This window comes from Pungitius pungitius, unplaced genomic scaffold, assembly GCF_949316345.1.
Source record: "Pungitius pungitius unplaced genomic scaffold, fPunPun2.1 scaffold_28, whole genome shotgun sequence".
In the NCBI taxonomy this organism is placed as follows: Eukaryota; Metazoa; Chordata; class Actinopteri; order Perciformes; family Gasterosteidae; genus Pungitius; species Pungitius pungitius.
The window spans coordinates 612,888-629,542 of NW_026909895.1; the positions used below are offsets into that span (position 1 = coordinate 612,888).

At 45.4% G+C, this 16,655-nt stretch overlaps 36 non-coding genes across 36 annotated transcripts; all 36 read left to right on the forward strand.

Annotated features, from left to right (window-relative positions):
- The first annotated feature begins 339 nt into the window (after positions 1 to 339).
- Positions 340 to 458, forward strand: LOC134121025 (5S ribosomal RNA). The gene has a single exon (XR_009952568.1). It is a non-coding gene; the product is annotated as a 5S ribosomal RNA (ribosomal RNA).
- A 344-nt stretch (positions 459 to 802) lies between these two features.
- Positions 803 to 921, forward strand: LOC134121742 (5S ribosomal RNA). Its single transcript, XR_009953283.1, has one exon. It is a non-coding gene; the product is annotated as a 5S ribosomal RNA (ribosomal RNA).
- A 339-nt stretch (positions 922 to 1,260) lies between these two features.
- On the forward strand, positions 1,261 to 1,379 carry LOC134121026 (5S ribosomal RNA). The gene has a single exon (XR_009952569.1). It is a non-coding gene; the product is annotated as a 5S ribosomal RNA (ribosomal RNA).
- Positions 1,380 to 1,723: 344 nt separating this feature from the next.
- Positions 1,724 to 1,842, forward strand: LOC134122064 (5S ribosomal RNA). Its single transcript, XR_009953605.1, has one exon. It is a non-coding gene; the product is annotated as a 5S ribosomal RNA (ribosomal RNA).
- Positions 1,843 to 2,181: 339 nt separating this feature from the next.
- On the forward strand, positions 2,182 to 2,300 carry LOC134121027 (5S ribosomal RNA). Its single transcript, XR_009952570.1, has one exon. It is a non-coding gene; the product is annotated as a 5S ribosomal RNA (ribosomal RNA).
- A 344-nt stretch (positions 2,301 to 2,644) lies between these two features.
- LOC134121743 (5S ribosomal RNA) lies at positions 2,645 to 2,763 on the forward strand. The gene has a single exon (XR_009953284.1). It is a non-coding gene; the product is annotated as a 5S ribosomal RNA (ribosomal RNA).
- A 339-nt stretch (positions 2,764 to 3,102) lies between these two features.
- Positions 3,103 to 3,221, forward strand: LOC134121028 (5S ribosomal RNA). Its single transcript, XR_009952571.1, has one exon. It is a non-coding gene; the product is annotated as a 5S ribosomal RNA (ribosomal RNA).
- A 344-nt stretch (positions 3,222 to 3,565) lies between these two features.
- On the forward strand, positions 3,566 to 3,684 carry LOC134121744 (5S ribosomal RNA). The gene has a single exon (XR_009953285.1). It is a non-coding gene; the product is annotated as a 5S ribosomal RNA (ribosomal RNA).
- Positions 3,685 to 4,023: 339 nt separating this feature from the next.
- LOC134121897 (5S ribosomal RNA) lies at positions 4,024 to 4,142 on the forward strand. Its single transcript, XR_009953438.1, has one exon. It is a non-coding gene; the product is annotated as a 5S ribosomal RNA (ribosomal RNA).
- Positions 4,143 to 4,486: 344 nt separating this feature from the next.
- Positions 4,487 to 4,605, forward strand: LOC134121898 (5S ribosomal RNA). Its single transcript, XR_009953439.1, has one exon. It is a non-coding gene; the product is annotated as a 5S ribosomal RNA (ribosomal RNA).
- A 339-nt stretch (positions 4,606 to 4,944) lies between these two features.
- LOC134121029 (5S ribosomal RNA) lies at positions 4,945 to 5,063 on the forward strand. Its single transcript, XR_009952572.1, has one exon. It is a non-coding gene; the product is annotated as a 5S ribosomal RNA (ribosomal RNA).
- Positions 5,064 to 5,407: 344 nt separating this feature from the next.
- LOC134121746 (5S ribosomal RNA) lies at positions 5,408 to 5,526 on the forward strand. Its single transcript, XR_009953287.1, has one exon. It is a non-coding gene; the product is annotated as a 5S ribosomal RNA (ribosomal RNA).
- Positions 5,527 to 5,865: 339 nt separating this feature from the next.
- On the forward strand, positions 5,866 to 5,984 carry LOC134121030 (5S ribosomal RNA). The gene has a single exon (XR_009952573.1). It is a non-coding gene; the product is annotated as a 5S ribosomal RNA (ribosomal RNA).
- Positions 5,985 to 6,328: 344 nt separating this feature from the next.
- LOC134121747 (5S ribosomal RNA) lies at positions 6,329 to 6,447 on the forward strand. Its single transcript, XR_009953288.1, has one exon. It is a non-coding gene; the product is annotated as a 5S ribosomal RNA (ribosomal RNA).
- Positions 6,448 to 6,786: 339 nt separating this feature from the next.
- LOC134121527 (5S ribosomal RNA) lies at positions 6,787 to 6,905 on the forward strand. Its single transcript, XR_009953068.1, has one exon. It is a non-coding gene; the product is annotated as a 5S ribosomal RNA (ribosomal RNA).
- Positions 6,906 to 7,249: 344 nt separating this feature from the next.
- LOC134121899 (5S ribosomal RNA) lies at positions 7,250 to 7,368 on the forward strand. Its single transcript, XR_009953440.1, has one exon. It is a non-coding gene; the product is annotated as a 5S ribosomal RNA (ribosomal RNA).
- A 339-nt stretch (positions 7,369 to 7,707) lies between these two features.
- Positions 7,708 to 7,826, forward strand: LOC134121031 (5S ribosomal RNA). Its single transcript, XR_009952574.1, has one exon. It is a non-coding gene; the product is annotated as a 5S ribosomal RNA (ribosomal RNA).
- A 344-nt stretch (positions 7,827 to 8,170) lies between these two features.
- LOC134121748 (5S ribosomal RNA) lies at positions 8,171 to 8,289 on the forward strand. Its single transcript, XR_009953289.1, has one exon. It is a non-coding gene; the product is annotated as a 5S ribosomal RNA (ribosomal RNA).
- A 339-nt stretch (positions 8,290 to 8,628) lies between these two features.
- Positions 8,629 to 8,747, forward strand: LOC134121528 (5S ribosomal RNA). The gene has a single exon (XR_009953069.1). It is a non-coding gene; the product is annotated as a 5S ribosomal RNA (ribosomal RNA).
- Positions 8,748 to 9,091: 344 nt separating this feature from the next.
- On the forward strand, positions 9,092 to 9,210 carry LOC134121900 (5S ribosomal RNA). Its single transcript, XR_009953441.1, has one exon. It is a non-coding gene; the product is annotated as a 5S ribosomal RNA (ribosomal RNA).
- Positions 9,211 to 9,549: 339 nt separating this feature from the next.
- Positions 9,550 to 9,668, forward strand: LOC134121033 (5S ribosomal RNA). Its single transcript, XR_009952576.1, has one exon. It is a non-coding gene; the product is annotated as a 5S ribosomal RNA (ribosomal RNA).
- A 344-nt stretch (positions 9,669 to 10,012) lies between these two features.
- LOC134121749 (5S ribosomal RNA) lies at positions 10,013 to 10,131 on the forward strand. Its single transcript, XR_009953290.1, has one exon. It is a non-coding gene; the product is annotated as a 5S ribosomal RNA (ribosomal RNA).
- A 339-nt stretch (positions 10,132 to 10,470) lies between these two features.
- On the forward strand, positions 10,471 to 10,589 carry LOC134121034 (5S ribosomal RNA). The gene has a single exon (XR_009952577.1). It is a non-coding gene; the product is annotated as a 5S ribosomal RNA (ribosomal RNA).
- Positions 10,590 to 10,933: 344 nt separating this feature from the next.
- On the forward strand, positions 10,934 to 11,052 carry LOC134121750 (5S ribosomal RNA). The gene has a single exon (XR_009953291.1). It is a non-coding gene; the product is annotated as a 5S ribosomal RNA (ribosomal RNA).
- A 339-nt stretch (positions 11,053 to 11,391) lies between these two features.
- LOC134121902 (5S ribosomal RNA) lies at positions 11,392 to 11,510 on the forward strand. The gene has a single exon (XR_009953443.1). It is a non-coding gene; the product is annotated as a 5S ribosomal RNA (ribosomal RNA).
- A 344-nt stretch (positions 11,511 to 11,854) lies between these two features.
- LOC134121903 (5S ribosomal RNA) lies at positions 11,855 to 11,973 on the forward strand. Its single transcript, XR_009953444.1, has one exon. It is a non-coding gene; the product is annotated as a 5S ribosomal RNA (ribosomal RNA).
- A 339-nt stretch (positions 11,974 to 12,312) lies between these two features.
- Positions 12,313 to 12,431, forward strand: LOC134121035 (5S ribosomal RNA). The gene has a single exon (XR_009952578.1). It is a non-coding gene; the product is annotated as a 5S ribosomal RNA (ribosomal RNA).
- A 344-nt stretch (positions 12,432 to 12,775) lies between these two features.
- LOC134121752 (5S ribosomal RNA) lies at positions 12,776 to 12,894 on the forward strand. The gene has a single exon (XR_009953293.1). It is a non-coding gene; the product is annotated as a 5S ribosomal RNA (ribosomal RNA).
- A 339-nt stretch (positions 12,895 to 13,233) lies between these two features.
- On the forward strand, positions 13,234 to 13,352 carry LOC134121036 (5S ribosomal RNA). The gene has a single exon (XR_009952579.1). It is a non-coding gene; the product is annotated as a 5S ribosomal RNA (ribosomal RNA).
- A 344-nt stretch (positions 13,353 to 13,696) lies between these two features.
- LOC134122296 (5S ribosomal RNA) lies at positions 13,697 to 13,815 on the forward strand. Its single transcript, XR_009953836.1, has one exon. It is a non-coding gene; the product is annotated as a 5S ribosomal RNA (ribosomal RNA).
- A 339-nt stretch (positions 13,816 to 14,154) lies between these two features.
- Positions 14,155 to 14,273, forward strand: LOC134121904 (5S ribosomal RNA). Its single transcript, XR_009953445.1, has one exon. It is a non-coding gene; the product is annotated as a 5S ribosomal RNA (ribosomal RNA).
- A 344-nt stretch (positions 14,274 to 14,617) lies between these two features.
- Positions 14,618 to 14,736, forward strand: LOC134121905 (5S ribosomal RNA). The gene has a single exon (XR_009953446.1). It is a non-coding gene; the product is annotated as a 5S ribosomal RNA (ribosomal RNA).
- Positions 14,737 to 15,075: 339 nt separating this feature from the next.
- On the forward strand, positions 15,076 to 15,194 carry LOC134121037 (5S ribosomal RNA). Its single transcript, XR_009952580.1, has one exon. It is a non-coding gene; the product is annotated as a 5S ribosomal RNA (ribosomal RNA).
- Positions 15,195 to 15,538: 344 nt separating this feature from the next.
- On the forward strand, positions 15,539 to 15,657 carry LOC134122065 (5S ribosomal RNA). The gene has a single exon (XR_009953606.1). It is a non-coding gene; the product is annotated as a 5S ribosomal RNA (ribosomal RNA).
- A 339-nt stretch (positions 15,658 to 15,996) lies between these two features.
- On the forward strand, positions 15,997 to 16,115 carry LOC134121038 (5S ribosomal RNA). Its single transcript, XR_009952581.1, has one exon. It is a non-coding gene; the product is annotated as a 5S ribosomal RNA (ribosomal RNA).
- A 344-nt stretch (positions 16,116 to 16,459) lies between these two features.
- On the forward strand, positions 16,460 to 16,578 carry LOC134121753 (5S ribosomal RNA). The gene has a single exon (XR_009953294.1). It is a non-coding gene; the product is annotated as a 5S ribosomal RNA (ribosomal RNA).
- The last annotated feature ends 77 nt before the right edge of the window (positions 16,579 to 16,655 follow it).

Here is a 16,655-nt window from a genome sequence, read left to right on the forward strand (position 1 = left end):
TTTTCACTTCTCTCTCTGAAAGCCGCCCAGCGCCGTAGATTGTACACCTACACAATTGTAAAAAAAAATTCACATTGTAGAAGAGATGCAATAGGAAGAAGATGAAAGGTGGCTTACGTCCATACCATCGTCAGGCCATTTGAGGTGGCGGGGACTGCAATGGCCATTCACCGATTGGCTGGGACTCCTGGGCGGGTCTTCTCTAGTCCATCCAATTTTCGGCATGGGATGTCACAGCCTTCTTTGCATACCCTTATTTAACCCACACAAAGATGCCAACGGCAGGCGTGTCATAATTCATTGACGCATTATAAAGGATTAGGAAAAAGATAAAAAGCAGCTTACGGCCATACCTCTCTGGTTCCGCCCGATCTCGTCTGATCTCGGAAGCTAAGCAGAGCAGGGCCTGGTTAGTACCTGGATGGAAGACCGCCTGGGAATCCCAGGTGCCGTAAGCTTTTTCACTTCTCTCTCCGAAAGCCGCCGAGCGCCGCAGATTGTACACCTGTTTTAACGTTGGATATGAAAGGAAATTAGACAATATTATCCAAAATGATTCCGTTTCATGATTGCTAAATTAGTGTTGGTCAACATTTACGATTGGCATACTGTTGTTTGTAATTTAGCCGTTGAAATACAGGTGCTAACCCAACATGTTAGAATTGCCAGTGAAGAAAAGTAAAGTTACCTTCAGGCTTTAGGAACCTCTCTTGCCAATGCTAAGAACTGCTTCAATTTTAGAAAAAGAAACTTCTGATTATCTTTGACACGTTTTAAAGGATTAGGAAAAAGATGAAAAGCAGCTTACGTCCATACCTCTCTGGTTCCGCCCGATCTCGTCTGATCTCGGAAGCTAAGCAGAGCAGGGCCTGGTTAGTACCTGGATGGAAGACCGCCTGGGAATCCCAGGTGCCGTAAGCTTTTTCACTTCTCTCTCTGAAAGCCGCCCAGCGCCGTAGATTGTACACCTACACAATTGTAAAAAAAAATTCACATTGTAGAAGAGATGCAATAGGAAGAAGATGAAAGGTGGCTTACGTCCATACCATCGTCAGGCCATTTGAGGTGGCGGGGACTGCAATGGCCATTCACCGATTGGCTGGGACTCCTGGGCGGGTCTTCTCTAGTCCATCCAATTTTCGGCATGGGATGTCACAGCCTTCTTTGCATACCCTTATTTAACCCACACAAAGATGCCAACGGCAGGCGTGTCATAATTCATTGACGCATTATAAAGGATTAGGAAAAAGATAAAAAGCAGCTTACGGCCATACCTCTCTGGTTCCGCCCGATCTCGTCTGATCTCGGAAGCTAAGCAGAGCAGGGCCTGGTTAGTACCTGGATGGAAGACCGCCTGGGAATCCCAGGTGCCGTAAGCTTTTTCACTTCTCTCTCCGAAAGCCGCCGAGCGCCGCAGATTGTACACCTGTTTTAACGTTGGATATGAAAGGAAATTAGACAATATTATCCAAAATGATTCCGTTTCATGATTGCTAAATTAGTGTTGGTCAACATTTACGATTGGCATACTGTTGTTTGTAATTTAGCCGTTGAAATACAGGTGCTAACCCAACATGTTAGAATTGCCAGTGAAGAAAAGTAAAGTTACCTTCAGGCTTTAGGAACCTCTCTTGCCAATGCTAAGAACTGCTTCAATTTTAGAAAAAGAAACTTCTGATTATCTTTGACACGTTTTAAAGGATTAGGAAAAAGATGAAAAGCAGCTTACGTCCATACCTCTCTGGTTCTGCCCGATCTCGTCTGATCTCGGAAGCTAAGCAGAGCAGGGCCTGGTTAGTACCTGGATGGAAGACCGCCTGGGAATCCCAGGTGCCGTAAGCTTTTTCACTTCTCTCTCTGAAAGCCGCCCAGCGCCGTAGATTGTACACCTACACAATTGTAAAAAAAAATTCACATTGTAGAAGAGATGCAATAGGAAGAAGATGAAAGGTGGCTTACGTCCATACCATCGTCAGGCCATTTGAGGTGGCGGGGACTGCAATGGCCATTCACCGATTGGCTGGGACTCCTGGGCGGGTCTTCTCTAGTCCATCCAATTTTCGGCATGGGATGTCACAGCCTTCTTTGCATACCCTTATTTAACCCACACAAAGATGCCAACGGCAGGCGTGTCATAATTCATTGACGCATTATAAAGGATTAGGAAAAAGATAAAAAGCAGCTTACGGCCATACCTCTCTGGTTCCGCCCGATCTCGTCTGATCTCGGAAGCTAAGCAGAGCAGGGCCTGGTTAGTACCTGGATGGAAGACCGCCTGGGAATCCCAGGTGCCGTAAGCTTTTTCACTTCTCTCTCCGAAAGCCGCCGAGCGCCGCAGATTGTACACCTGTTTTAACGTTGGATATGAAAGGAAATTAGACAATATTATCCAAAATGATTCCGTTTCATGATTGCTAAATTAGTGTTGGTCAACATTTACGATTGGCATACTGTTGTTTGTAATTTAGCCGTTGAAATACAGGTGCTAACCCAACATGTTAGAATTGCCAGTGAAGAAAAGTAAAGTTACCTTCAGGCTTTAGGAACCTCTCTTGCCAATGCTAAGAACTGCTTCAATTTTAGAAAAAGAAACTTCTGATTATCTTTGACACGTTTTAAAGGATTAGGAAAAAGATGAAAAGCAGCTTACGTCCATACCTCTCTGGTTCCGCCCGATCTCGTCTGATCTCGGAAGCTAAGCAGAGCAGGGCCTGGTTAGTACCTGGATGGAAGACCGCCTGGGAATCCCAGGTGCCGTAAGCTTTTTCACTTCTCTCTCTGAAAGCCGCCCAGCGCCGTAGATTGTACACCTACACAATTGTAAAAAAAAATTCACATTGTAGAAGAGATGCAATAGGAAGAAGATGAAAGGTGGCTTACGTCCATACCATCGTCAGGCCATTTGAGGTGGCGGGGACTGCAATGGCCATTCACCGATTGGCTGGGACTCCTGGGCGGGTCTTCTCTAGTCCATCCAATTTTCGGCATGGGATGTCACAGCCTTCTTTGCATACCCTTATTTAACCCACACAAAGATGCCAACGGCAGGCGTGTCATAATTCATTGACGCATTATAAAGGATTAGGAAAAAGATAAAAAGCAGCTTACGGCCATACCTCTCTGGTTCCGCCCGATCTCGTCTGATCTCGGAAGCTAAGCAGAGCAGGGCCTGGTTAGTACCTGGATGGAAGACCGCCTGGGAATCCCAGGTGCCGTAAGCTTTTTCACTTCTCTCTCCGAAAGCCGCCGAGCGCCGCAGATTGTACACCTGTTTTAACGTTGGATATGAAAGGAAATTAGACAATATTATCCAAAATGATTCCGTTTCATGATTGCTAAATTAGTGTTGGTCAACATTTACGATTGGCATACTGTTGTTTGTAATTTAGCCGTTGAAATACAGGTGCTAACCCAACATGTTAGAATTGCCAGTGAAGAAAAGTAAAGTTACCTTCAGGCTTTAGGAACCTCTCTTGCCAATGCTAAGAACTGCTTCAATTTTAGAAAAAGAAACTTCTGATTATCTTTGACACGTTTTAAAGGATTAGGAAAAAGATGAAAAGCAGCTTACGTCCATACCTCTCTGGTTCCGCCCGATCTCGTCTGATCTCGGAAGCTAAGCAGAGCAGGGCCTGGTTAGTACCTGGATGGAAGACCGCCTGGGAATCCCAGGTGCCGTAAGCTTTTTCACTTCTCTCTCTGAAAGCCGCCCAGCGCCGTAGATTGTACACCTACACAATTGTAAAAAAAAATTCACATTGTAGAAGAGATGCAATAGGAAGAAGATGAAAGGTGGCTTACGTCCATACCATCGTCAGGCCATTTGAGGTGGCGGGGACTGCAATGGCCATTCACCGATTGGCTGGGACTCCTGGGCGGGTCTTCTCTAGTCCATCCAATTTTCGGCATGGGATGTCACAGCCTTCTTTGCATACCCTTATTTAACCCACACAAAGATGCCAACGGCAGGCGTGTCATAATTCATTGACGCATTATAAAGGATTAGGAAAAAGATAAAAAGCAGCTTACGGCCATACCTCTCTGGTTCCGCCCGATCTGGTCTGATCTCGGAAGCTAAGCAGAGCAGGGCCTGGTTAGTACCTGGATGGAAGACCGCCTGGGAATCCCAGGTGCCGTAAGCTTTTTCACTTCTCTCTCCGAAAGCCGCCGAGCGCTGCAGATTGTACACCTGTTTTAACGTTGGATATGAAAGGAAATTAGACAATATTATCCAAAATGATTCCGTTTCATGATTGCTAAATTAGTGTTGGTCAACATTTACGATTGGCATACTGTTGTTTGTAATTTAGCCGTTGAAATACAGGTGCTAACCCAACATGTTAGAATTGCCAGTGAAGAAAAGTAAAGTTACCTTCAGGCTTTAGGAACCTCTCTTGCCAATGCTAACAACTGCTTCAATTTTAGAAAAAGAAACTTCTGATTATCTTTGACACGTTTTAAAGGATTAGGAAAAAGATGAAAAGCAGCTTACGGCCATACCTCTCTGGTTCCGCCCGATCTGGTCTGATCTCGGAAGCTAAGCAGAGCAGGGCCTGGTTAGTACCTGGATGGAAGACCGCCTGGGAATCCCAGGTGCCGTAAGCTTTTTAACTTCTCTCTCTGAAAGCCGCCCAGCGCCGTAGATTGTACACCTACACAATTGTAAAAAAAAAATCACATTGTAGAAGAGATGCAATAGGAAGAAGATGAAAGGTGGCTTACGTCCATACCATCGTCAGGCCATTTGAGGTGGCGGGGACTGCAATGGCCATTCACCGATTGGCTGGGACTCCTGGGCGGGTCTTCTCTAGTCCATCCAATTTTCGGCATGGGATGTCACAGCCTTCTTTGCATACCCTTATTTAACCCACACAAAGATGCCAACGGCAGGCGTGTCATAATTCATTGACGCATTATAAAGGATTAGGAAAAAGATAAAAAGCAGCTTACGGCCATACCTCTCTGGTTCCGCCCGATCTCGTCTGATCTCGGAAGCTAAGCAGAGCAGGGCCTGGTTAGTACCTGGATGGAAGACCGCCTGGGAATCCCAGGTGCCGTAAGCTTTTTCACTTCTCTCTCCGAAAGCCGCCGAGCGCCGCAGATTGTACACCTGTTTTAACGTTGGATATGAAAGGAAATTAGACAATATTATCCAAAATGATTCCGTTTCATGATTGCTAAATTAGTGTTGGTCAACATTTACCATTGGCATACTGTTGTTTGTAATTTAGCCGTTGAAATACAGGTGCTAACCCAACATGTTAGAATTGCCAGTGAAGAAAAGTAAAGTTACCTTCAGGCTTTAGGAACCTCTCTTGCCAATGCTAAGAACTGCTTCAATTTTAGAAAAAGAAACTTCTGATTATCTTTGACACGTTTTAAAGGATTAGGAAAAAGATGAAAAGCAGCTTACGTCCATACCTCTCTGGTTCCGCCCGATCTCGTCTGATCTCGGAAGCTAAGCAGAGCAGGGCCTGGTTAGTACCTGGATGGAAGACCGCCTGGGAATCCCAGGTGCCGTAAGCTTTTTCACTTCTCTCTCTGAAAGCCGCCCAGCGCCGTAGATTGTACACCTACACAATTGTAAAAAAAAATTCACATTGTAGAAGAGATGCAATAGGAAGAAGATGAAAGGTGGCTTACGTCCATACCATCGTCAGGCCATTTGAGGTGGCGGGGACTGCAATGGCCATTCACCGATTGGCTGGGACTCCTGGGCGGGTCTTCTCTAGTCCATCCAATTTTCGGCATGGGATGTCACAGCCTTCTTTGCATACCCTTATTTAACCCACACAAAGATGCCAACGGCAGGCGTGTCATAATTCATTGACGCATTATAAAGGATTAGGAAAAAGATAAAAAGCAGCTTACGGCCATACCTCTCTGGTTCCGCCCGATCTCGTCTGATCTCGGAAGCTAAGCAGAGCAGGGCCTGGTTAGTACCTGGATGGAAGACCGCCTGGGAATCCCAGGTGCCGTAAGCTTTTTCACTTCTCTCTCCGAAAGCCGCCGAGCGCCGCAGATTGTACACCTGTTTTAACGTTGGATATGAAAGGAAATTAGACAATATTATCCAAAATGATTCCGTTTCATGATTGCTAAATTAGTGTTGGTCAACATTTACCATTGGCATACTGTTGTTTGTAATTTAGCCGTTGAAATACAGGTGCTAACCCAACATGTTAGAATTGCCAGTGAAGAAAAGTAAAGTTACCTTCAGGCTTTAGGAACCTCTCTTGCCAATGCTAAGAACTGCTTCAATTTTAGAAAAAGAAACTTCTGATTATCTTTGACACGTTTTAAAGGATTAGGAAAAAGATGAAAAGCAGCTTACGTCCATACCTCTCTGGTTCCGCCCGATCTCGTCTGATCTCGGAAGCTAAGCAGAGCAGGGCCTGGTTAGTACCTGGATGGAAGACCGCCTGGGAATCCCAGGTGCCGTAAGCTTTTTCACTTCTCTCTCTGAAAGCCGCCCAGCGCCGTAGATTGTACACCTACACAATTGTAAAAAAAAATTCACATTGTAGAAGAGATGCAATAGGAAGAAGATGAAAGGTGGCTTACGTCCATACCATCGTCAGGCCATTTGAGGTGGCGGGGACTGCAATGGCCATTCACCGATTGGCTGGGACTCCTGGGCGGGTCTTCTCTAGTCCATCCAATTTTCGGCATGGGATGTCACAGCCTTCTTTGCATACCCTTATTTAACCCACACAAAGATGCCAACGGCAGGCGTGTCATAATTCATTGACGCATTATAAAGGATTAGGAAAAAGATAAAAAGCAGCTTACGGCCATACCTCTCTGGTTCCGCCTGATCTCGTCTGATCTCGGAAGCTAAGCAGAGCAGGGCCTGGTTAGTACCTGGATGGAAGACCGCCTGGGAATCCCAGGTGCCGTAAGCTTTTTCACTTCTCTCTCCGAAAGCCGCCGAGCGCCGCAGATTGTACACCTGTTTTAACGTTGGATATGAAAGGAAATTAGACAATATTATCCAAAATGATTCCGTTTCATGATTGCTAAATTAGTGTTGGTCAACATTTACGATTGGCATACTGTTGTTTGTAATTTAGCCGTTGAAATACAGGTGCTAACCCAACATGTTAGAATTGCCAGTGAAGAAAAGTAAAGTTACCTTCAGGCTTCAGGAACCTCTCTTGCCAATGCTAAGAACTGCTTCAATTTTAGAAAAAGAAACTTCTGATTATCTTTGACACGTTTTAAAGGATTAGGAAAAAGATGAAAAGCAGCTTACGGCCATACCTCTCTGGTTCCGCCCGATCTGGTCTGATCTCGGAAGCTAAGCAGAGCAGGGCCTGGTTAGTACCTGGATGGAAGACCGCCTGGGAATCCCAGGTGCCGTAAGCTTTTTAACTTCTCTCTCTGAAAGCCGCCCAGCGCCGTAGATTGTACACCTACACAATTGTAAAAAAAAAATCACATTGTAGAAGAGATGCAATAGGAAGAAGATGAAAGGTGGCTTACGTCCATACCATCGTCAGGCCATTTGAGGTGGCGGGGACTGCAATGGCCATTCACCGATTGGCTGGGACTCCTGGGCGGGTCTTCTCTAGTCCATCCAATTTTCGGCATGGGATGTCACAGCCTTCTTTGCATACCCTTATTTAACCCACACAAAGATGCCAACGGCAGGCGTGTCATAATTCATTGACGCATTATAAAGGATTAGGAAAAAGATAAAAAGCAGCTTACGGCCATACCTCTCTGGTTCCGCCCGATCTCGTCTGATCTCGGAAGCTAAGCAGAGCAGGGCCTGGTTAGTACCTGGATGGAAGACCGCCTGGGAATCCCAGGTGCCGTAAGCTTTTTCACTTCTCTCTCCGAAAGCCGCCGAGCGCCGCAGATTGTACACCTGTTTTAACGTTGGATATGAAAGGAAATTAGACAATATTATCCAAAATGATTCCGTTTCATGATTGCTAAATTAGTGTTGGTCAACATTTACCATTGGCATACTGTTGTTTGTAATTTAGCCGTTGAAATACAGGTGCTAACCCAACATGTTAGAATTGCCAGTGAAGAAAAGTAAAGTTACCTTCAGGCTTTAGGAACCTCTCTTGCCAATGCTAAGAACTGCTTCAATTTTAGAAAAAGAAACTTCTGATTATCTTTGACACGTTTTAAAGGATTAGGAAAAAGATGAAAAGCAGCTTACGTCCATACCTCTCTGGTTCCGCCCGATCTCGTCTGATCTCGGAAGCTAAGCAGAGCAGGGCCTGGTTAGTACCTGGATGGAAGACCGCCTGGGAATCCCAGGTGCCGTAAGCTTTTTCACTTCTCTCTCTGAAAGCCGCCCAGCGCCGTAGATTGTACACCTACACAATTGTAAAAAAAAATTCACATTGTAGAAGAGATGCAATAGGAAGAAGATGAAAGGTGGCTTACGTCCATACCATCGTCAGGCCATTTGAGGTGGCGGGGACTGCAATGGCCATTCACCGATTGGCTGGGACTCCTGGGCGGGTCTTCTCTAGTCCATCCAATTTTCGGCATGGGATGTCACAGCCTTCTTTGCATACCCTTATTTAACCCACACAAAGATGCCAACGGCAGGCGTGTCATAATTCATTGACGCATTATAAAGGATTAGGAAAAAGATAAAAAGCAGCTTACGGCCATACCTCTCTGGTTCCGCCTGATCTCGTCTGATCTCGGAAGCTAAGCAGAGCAGGGCCTGGTTAGTACCTGGATGGAAGACCGCCTGGGAATCCCAGGTGCCGTAAGCTTTTTCACTTCTCTCTCCGAAAGCCGCCGAGCGCCGCAGATTGTACACCTGTTTTAACGTTGGATATGAAAGGAAATTAGACAATATTATCCAAAATGATTCCGTTTCATGATTGCTAAATTAGTGTTGGTCAACATTTACGATTGGCATACTGTTGTTTGTAATTTAGCCGTTGAAATACAGGTGCTAACCCAACATGTTAGAATTGCCAGTGAAGAAAAGTAAAGTTACCTTCAGGCTTCAGGAACCTCTCTTGCCAATGCTAAGAACTGCTTCAATTTTAGAAAAAGAAACTTCTGATTATCTTTGACACGTTTTAAAGGATTAGGAAAAAGATGAAAAGCAGCTTACGGCCATACCTCTCTGGTTCCGCCCGATCTGGTCTGATCTCGGAAGCTAAGCAGAGCAGGGCCTGGTTAGTACCTGGATGGAAGACCGCCTGGGAATCCCAGGTGCCGTAAGCTTTTTAACTTCTCTCTCTGAAAGCCGCCCAGCGCCGTAGATTGTACACCTACACAATTGTAAAAAAAAAATCACATTGTAGAAGAGATGCAATAGGAAGAAGATGAAAGGTGGCTTACGTCCATACCATCGTCAGGCCATTTGAGGTGGCGGGGACTGCAATGGCCATTCACCGATTGGCTGGGACTCCTGGGCGGGTCTTCTCTAGTCCATCCAATTTTCGGCATGGGATGTCACAGCCTTCTTTGCATACCCTTATTTAACCCACACAAAGATGCCAACGGCAGGCGTGTCATAATTCATTGACGCATTATAAAGGATTAGGAAAAAGATAAAAAGCAGCTTACGGCCATACCTCTCTGGTTCCGCCCGATCTCGTCTGATCTCGGAAGCTAAGCAGAGCAGGGCCTGGTTAGTACCTGGATGGAAGACCGCCTGGGAATCCCAGGTGCCGTAAGCTTTTTCACTTCTCTCTCCGAAAGCCGCCGAGCGCCGCAGATTGTACACCTGTTTTAACGTTGGATATGAAAGGAAATTAGACAATATTATCCAAAATGATTCCGTTTCATGATTGCTAAATTAGTGTTGGTCAACATTTACCATTGGCATACTGTTGTTTGTAATTTAGCCGTTGAAATACAGGTGCTAACCCAACATGTTAGAATTGCCAGTGAAGAAAAGTAAAGTTACCTTCAGGCTTTAGGAACCTCTCTTGCCAATGCTAAGAACTGCTTCAATTTTAGAAAAAGAAACTTCTGATTATCTTTGACACGTTTTAAAGGATTAGGAAAAAGATGAAAAGCAGCTTACGTCCATACCTCTCTGGTTCCGCCCGATCTCGTCTGATCTCGGAAGCTAAGCAGAGCAGGGCCTGGTTAGTACCTGGATGGAAGACCGCCTGGGAATCCCAGGTGCCGTAAGCTTTTTCACTTCTCTCTCTGAAAGCCGCCCAGCGCCGTAGATTGTACACCTACACAATTGTAAAAAAAAATTCACATTGTAGAAGAGATGCAATAGGAAGAAGATGAAAGGTGGCTTACGTCCATACCATCGTCAGGCCATTTGAGGTGGCGGGGACTGCAATGGCCATTCACCGATTGGCTGGGACTCCTGGGCGGGTCTTCTCTAGTCCATCCAATTTTCGGCATGGGATGTCACAGCCTTCTTTGCATACCCTTATTTAACCCACACAAAGATGCCAACGGCAGGCGTGTCATAATTCATTGACGCATTATAAAGGATTAGGAAAAAGATAAAAAGCAGCTTACGGCCATACCTCTCTGGTTCCGCCCGATCTCGTCTGATCTCGGAAGCTAAGCAGAGCAGGGCCTGGTTAGTACCTGGATGGAAGACCGCCTGGGAATCCCAGGTGCCGTAAGCTTTTTCACTTCTCTCTCCGAAAGCCGCCGAGCGCCGCAGATTGTACACCTGTTTTAACGTTGGATATGAAAGGAAATTAGACAATATTATCCAAAATGATTCCGTTTCATGATTGCTAAATTAGTGTTGGTCAACATTTACGATTGGCATACTGTTGTTTGTAATTTAGCCGTTGAAATACAGGTGCTAACCCAACATGTTAGAATTGCCAGTGAAGAAAAGTAAAGTTACCTTCAGGCTTTAGGAACCTCTCTTGCCAATGCTAAGAACTGCTTCAATTTTAGAAAAAGAAACTTCTGATTATCTTTGACACGTTTTAAAGGATTAGGAAAAAGATGAAAAGCAGCTTACGTCCATACCTCTCTGGTTCCGCCCGATCTCGTCTGATCTCGGAAGCTAAGCAGAGCAGGGCCTGGTTAGTACCTGGATGGAAGACCGCCTGGGAATCCCAGGTGCCGTAAGCTTTTTCACTTCTCTCTCTGAAAGCCGCCCAGCGCCGTAGATTGTACACCTACACAATTGTAAAAAAAAATTCACATTGTAGAAGAGATGCAATAGGAAGAAGATGAAAGGTGGCTTACGTCCATACCATCGTCAGGCCATTTGAGGTTGCGGGGACTGCAATGGCCATTCACCGATTGGCTGGGACTCCTGGGCGGGTCTTCTCTAGTCCATCCAATTTTCGGCATGGGATGTCACAGCCTTCTTTGCATACCCTTATTTAACCCACACAAAGATGCCAACGGCAGGCGTGTCATAATTCATTGACGCATTATAAAGGATTAGGAAAAAGATAAAAAGCAGCTTACGGCCATACCTCTCTGGTTCCGCCCGATCTGGTCTGATCTCGGAAGCTAAGCAGAGCAGGGCCTGGTTAGTACCTGGATGGAAGACCGCCTGGGAATCCCAGGTGCCGTAAGCTTTTTCACTTCTCTCTCCGAAAGCCGCCGAGCGCCGCAGATTGTACACCTGTTTTAACGTTGGATATGAAAGGAAATTAGACAATATTATCCAAAATGATTCCGTTTCATGATTGCTAAATTAGTGTTGGTCAACATTTACGATTGGCATACTGTTGTTTGTAATTTAGCCGTTGAAATACAGGTGCTAACCCAACATGTTAGAATTGCCAGTGAAGAAAAGTAAAGTTACCTTCAGGCTTTAGGAACCTCTCTTGCCAATGCTAAGAACTGCTTCAATTTTAGAAAAAGAAACTTCTGATTATCTTTGACACGTTTTAAAGGATTAGGAAAAAGATGAAAAGCAGCTTACGGCCATACCTCTCTGGTTCCGCCCGATCTGGTCTGATCTCGGAAGCTAAGCAGAGCAGGGCCTGGTTAGTACCTGGATGGAAGACCGCCTGGGAATCCCAGGTGCCGTAAGCTTTTTAACTTCTCTCTCTGAAAGCCGCCCAGCGCCGTAGATTGTACACCTACACAATTGTAAAAAAAAATTCACATTGTAGAAGAGATGCAATAGGAAGAAGATGAAAGGTGGCTTACGTCCATACCATCGTCAGGCCATTTGAGGTGGCGGGGACTGCAATGGCCATTCACCGATTGGCTGGGACTCCTGGGCGGGTCTTCTCTAGTCCATCCAATTTTCGGCATGGGATGTCACAGCCTTCTTTGCATACCCTTATTTAACCCACACAAAGATGCCAACGGCAGGCGTGTCATAATTCATTGACGCATTATAAAGGATTAGGAAAAAGATAAAAAGCAGCTTACGGCCATACCTCTCTGGTTCCGCCCGATCTCGTCTGATCTCGGAAGCTAAGCAGAGCAGGGCCTGGTTAGTACCTGGATGGAAGACCGCCTGGGAATCCCAGGTGCCGTAAGCTTTTTCACTTCTCTCTCCGAAAGCCGCCGAGCGCCGCAGATTGTACACCTGTTTTAACGTTGGATATGAAAGGAAATTAGACAATATTATCCAAAATGATTCCGTTTCATGATTGCTAAATTAGTGTTGGTCAACATTTACCATTGGCATACTGTTGTTTGTAATTTAGCCGTTGAAATACAGGTGCTAACCCAACATGTTAGAATTGCCAGTGAAGAAAAGTAAAGTTACCTTCAGGCTTTAGGAACCTCTCTTGCCAATGCTAAGAACTGCTTCAATTTTAGAAAAAGAAACTTCTGATTATCTTTGACACGTTTTAAAGGATTAGGAAAAAGATGAAAAGCAGCTTACGTCCATACCTCTCTGGTTCCGCCCGATCTCGTCTGATCTCGGAAGCTAAGCAGAGCAGGGCCTGGTTAGTACCTGGATGGAAGACCGCCTGGGAATCCCAGGTGCCGTAAGCTTTTTCACTTCTCTCTCTGAAAGCCGCCCAGCGCCGTAGATTGTACACCTACACAATTGTAAAAAAAAATTCACATTGTAGAAGAGATGCAATAGGAAGAAGATGAAAGGTGGCTTACGTCCATACCATCGTCAGGCCATTTGAGGTGGCGGGGACTGCAATGGCCATTCACCGATTGGCTGGGACTCCTGGGCGGGTCTTCTCTAGTCCATCCAATTTTCGGCATGGGATGTCACAGCCTTCTTTGCATACCCTTATTTAACCCACACAAAGATGCCAACGGCAGGCGTGTCATAATTCATTGACGCATTATAAAGGATTAGGAAAAAGATAAAAAGCAGCTTACGGCCATACCTCTCTGGTTCCGCCCGATCTCGTCTGATCTCGGAAGCTAAGCAGAGCAGGGCCTGGTTAGTACCTGGATGGAAGACCGCCTGGGAATCCCAGGTGCCGTAAGCTTTTTCACTTCTCTCTCCGAAAGCCGCCGAGCGCCGCAGATTGTACACCTGTTTTAACGTTGGATATGAAAGGAAATTAGACAATATTATCCAAAATGATTCCGTTTCATGATTGCTAAATTAGTGTTGGTCAACATTTACGATTGGCATACTGTTGTTTGTAATTTAGCCGTTGAAATACAGGTGCTAACCCAACATGTTAGAATTGCCAGTGAAGAAAAGTAAAGTTACCTTCAGGCTTTAGGAACCTCTCTTGCCAATGCTAAGAACTGCTTCAATTTTAGAAAAAGAAACTTCTGATTATCTTTGACACGTTTTAAAGGATTAGGAAAAAGATGAAAAGCAGCTTACGTCCATACCTCTCTCGTTCCGCCCGATCTCGTCTGATCTCGGAAGCTAAGCAGAGCAGGGCCTGGTTAGTACCTGGATGGAAGACCGCCTGGGAATCCCAGGTGCCGTAAGCTTTTTCACTTCTCTCTCTGAAAGCCGCCCAGCGCCGTAGATTGTACACCTACACAATTGTAAAAAAAAATTCACATTGTAGAAGAGATGCAATAGGAAGAAGATGAAAGGTGGCTTACGTCCATACCATCGTCAGGCCATTTGAGGTTGCGGGGACTGCAATGGCCATTCACCGATTGGCTGGGACTCCTGGGCGGGTCTTCTCTAGTCCATCCAATTTTCGGCATGGGATGTCACAGCCTTCTTTGCATACCCTTATTTAACCCACACAAAGATGCCAACGGCAGGCGTGTCATAATTCATTGACGCATTATAAAGGATTAGGAAAAAGATAAAAAGCAGCTTACGGCCATACCTCTCTGGTTCCGCCCGATCTGGTCTGATCTCGGAAGCTAAGCAGAGCAGGGCCTGGTTAGTACCTGGATGGAAGACCGCCTGGGAATCCCAGGTGCCGTAAGCTTTTTCACTTCTCTCTCCGAAAGCCGCCGAGCGCCGCAGATTGTACACCTGTTTTAACGTTGGATATGAAAGGAAATTAGACAATATTATCCAAAATGATTCCGTTTCATGATTGCTAAATTAGTGTTGGTCAACATTTACGATTGGCATACTGTTGTTTGTAATTTAGCCGTTGAAATACAGGTGCTAACCCAACATGTTAGAATTGCCAGTGAAGAAAAGTAAAGTTACCTTCAGGCTTTAGGAACCTCTCTTGCCAATGCTAAGAACTGCTTCAATTTTAGAAAAAGAAACTTCTGATTATCTTTGACACGTTTTAAAGGATTAGGAAAAAGATGAAAAGCAGCTTACGGCCATACCTCTCTGGTTCCGCCCGATCTGGTCTGATCTCGGAAGCTAAGCAGAGCAGGGCCTGGTTAGTACCTGGATGGAAGACCGCCTGGGAATCCCAGGTGCCGTAAGCTTTTTAACTTCTCTCTCTGAAAGCCGCCCAGCGCCGTAGATTGTACACCTACACAATTGTAAAAAAAAATTCACATTGTAGAAGAGATGCAATAGGAAGAAGATGAAAGGTGGCTTACGTCCATACCATCGTCAGGCCATTTGAGGTGGCGGGGACTGCAATGGCCATTCACCGATTGGCTGGGACTCCTGGGCGGGTCTTCTCTAGTCCATCCAATTTTCGGCATGGGATGTCACAGCCTTCTTTGCATACCCTTATTTAACCCACACAAAGATGCCAACGGCAGGCGTGTCATAATTCATTGACGCATTATAAAGGATTAGGAAAAAGATAAAAAGCAGCTTACGGCCATACCTCTCTGGTTCCGCCCGATCTCGTCTGATCTCGGAAGCTAAGCAGAGCAGGGCCTGGTTAGTACCTGGATGGAAGACCGCCTGGGAATCCCAGGTGCCGTAAGCTTTTTCACTTCTCTCTCCGAAAGCCGCCGAGCGCCGCAGATTGTACACCTGTTTTAACGTTGGATATGAAAGGAAATTAGACAATATTATTCAAAATGATTCCGTTTCATGATTGCTAAATTAGTGTTGGTCAACATTTACGATTGGCATACTGTTGTTTGTAATTTAGCCGTTGAAATACAGGTGCTAACCCAACATGTTAGAATTGCCAGTGAAGAAAAGTAAAGTTACCTTCAGGCTTTAGGAACCTCTCTTGCCAATGCTAAGAACTGCTTCAATTTTAGAAAAAGAAACTTCTGATTATCTTTGACACGTTTTAAAGGATTAGGAAAAAGATGAAAAGCAGCTTACGTCCATACCTCTCTGGTTCTGCCCGATCTCGTCTGATCTCGGAAGCTAAGCAGAGCAGGGCCTGGTTAGTACCTGGATGGAAGACCGCCTGGGAATCCCAGGTGCCGTAAGCTTTTTCACTTCTCTCTCTGAAAGCCGCCCAGCGCCGTAGATTGTACACCTACACAATTGTAAAAAAAAATTCACATTGTAGAAGAGATGCAATAGGAAGAAGATGAAAGGTGGCTTACGTCCATACCATCGTCAGGCCATTTGAGGTGGCGGGGACTGCAATGGCCATTCACCGATTGGCTGGGACTCCTGGGCGGGTCTTCTCTAGTCCATCCAATTTTCGGCATGGGATGTCACAGCCTTCTTTGCATACCCTTATTTAACCCACACAAAGATGCCAACGGCAGGCGTGTCATAATTCATTGACGCATTATAAAGGATTAGGAAAAAGATAAAAAGCAGCTTACGGCCATACCTCTCTGGTTCCGCCCGATCTCGTCTGATCTCGGAAGCTAAGCAGAGCAGGGCCTGGTTAGTACCTGGATGGAAGACCGCCTGGGAATCCCAGGTGCCGTAAGCTTTTTCACTTCTCTCTCCGAAAGCCGCCGAGCGCCGCAGATTGTACACCTGTTTTAACGTTGGATATGAAAGGAAATTAGACAATATTATCCAAAATGATTCCGTTTCATGATTGCTAAATTAGTGTTGGTCAACATTTACGATTGGCATACTGTTGTTTGTAATTTAGCCGTTGAAATACAGGTGCTAACCCAACATGTTAGAATTGCCAGTGAAGAAAAGTAAAGTTACCTTCAGGCTTTAGGAACCTCTCTTGCCAATGCTAAGAACTGCTTCAATTTTAGAAAAAGAAACTTCTGATTATCTTTGACACGTTTTAAAGGATTAGGAAAAAGATGAAAAGCAGCTTACGTCCATACCTCTCTGGTTCCGCCCGATCTCGTCTGATCTCGGAAGCTAAGCAGAGCAGGGCCTGGTTAGTACCTGGATGGAAGACCGCCTGGGAATCCCAGGTGCCGTAAGCTTTTTCACTTCTCTCTCTGAAAGCCGCCCAGCGCCGTAGATTGTACACCTACACAATTGTAAAAAAAAATTCACATTG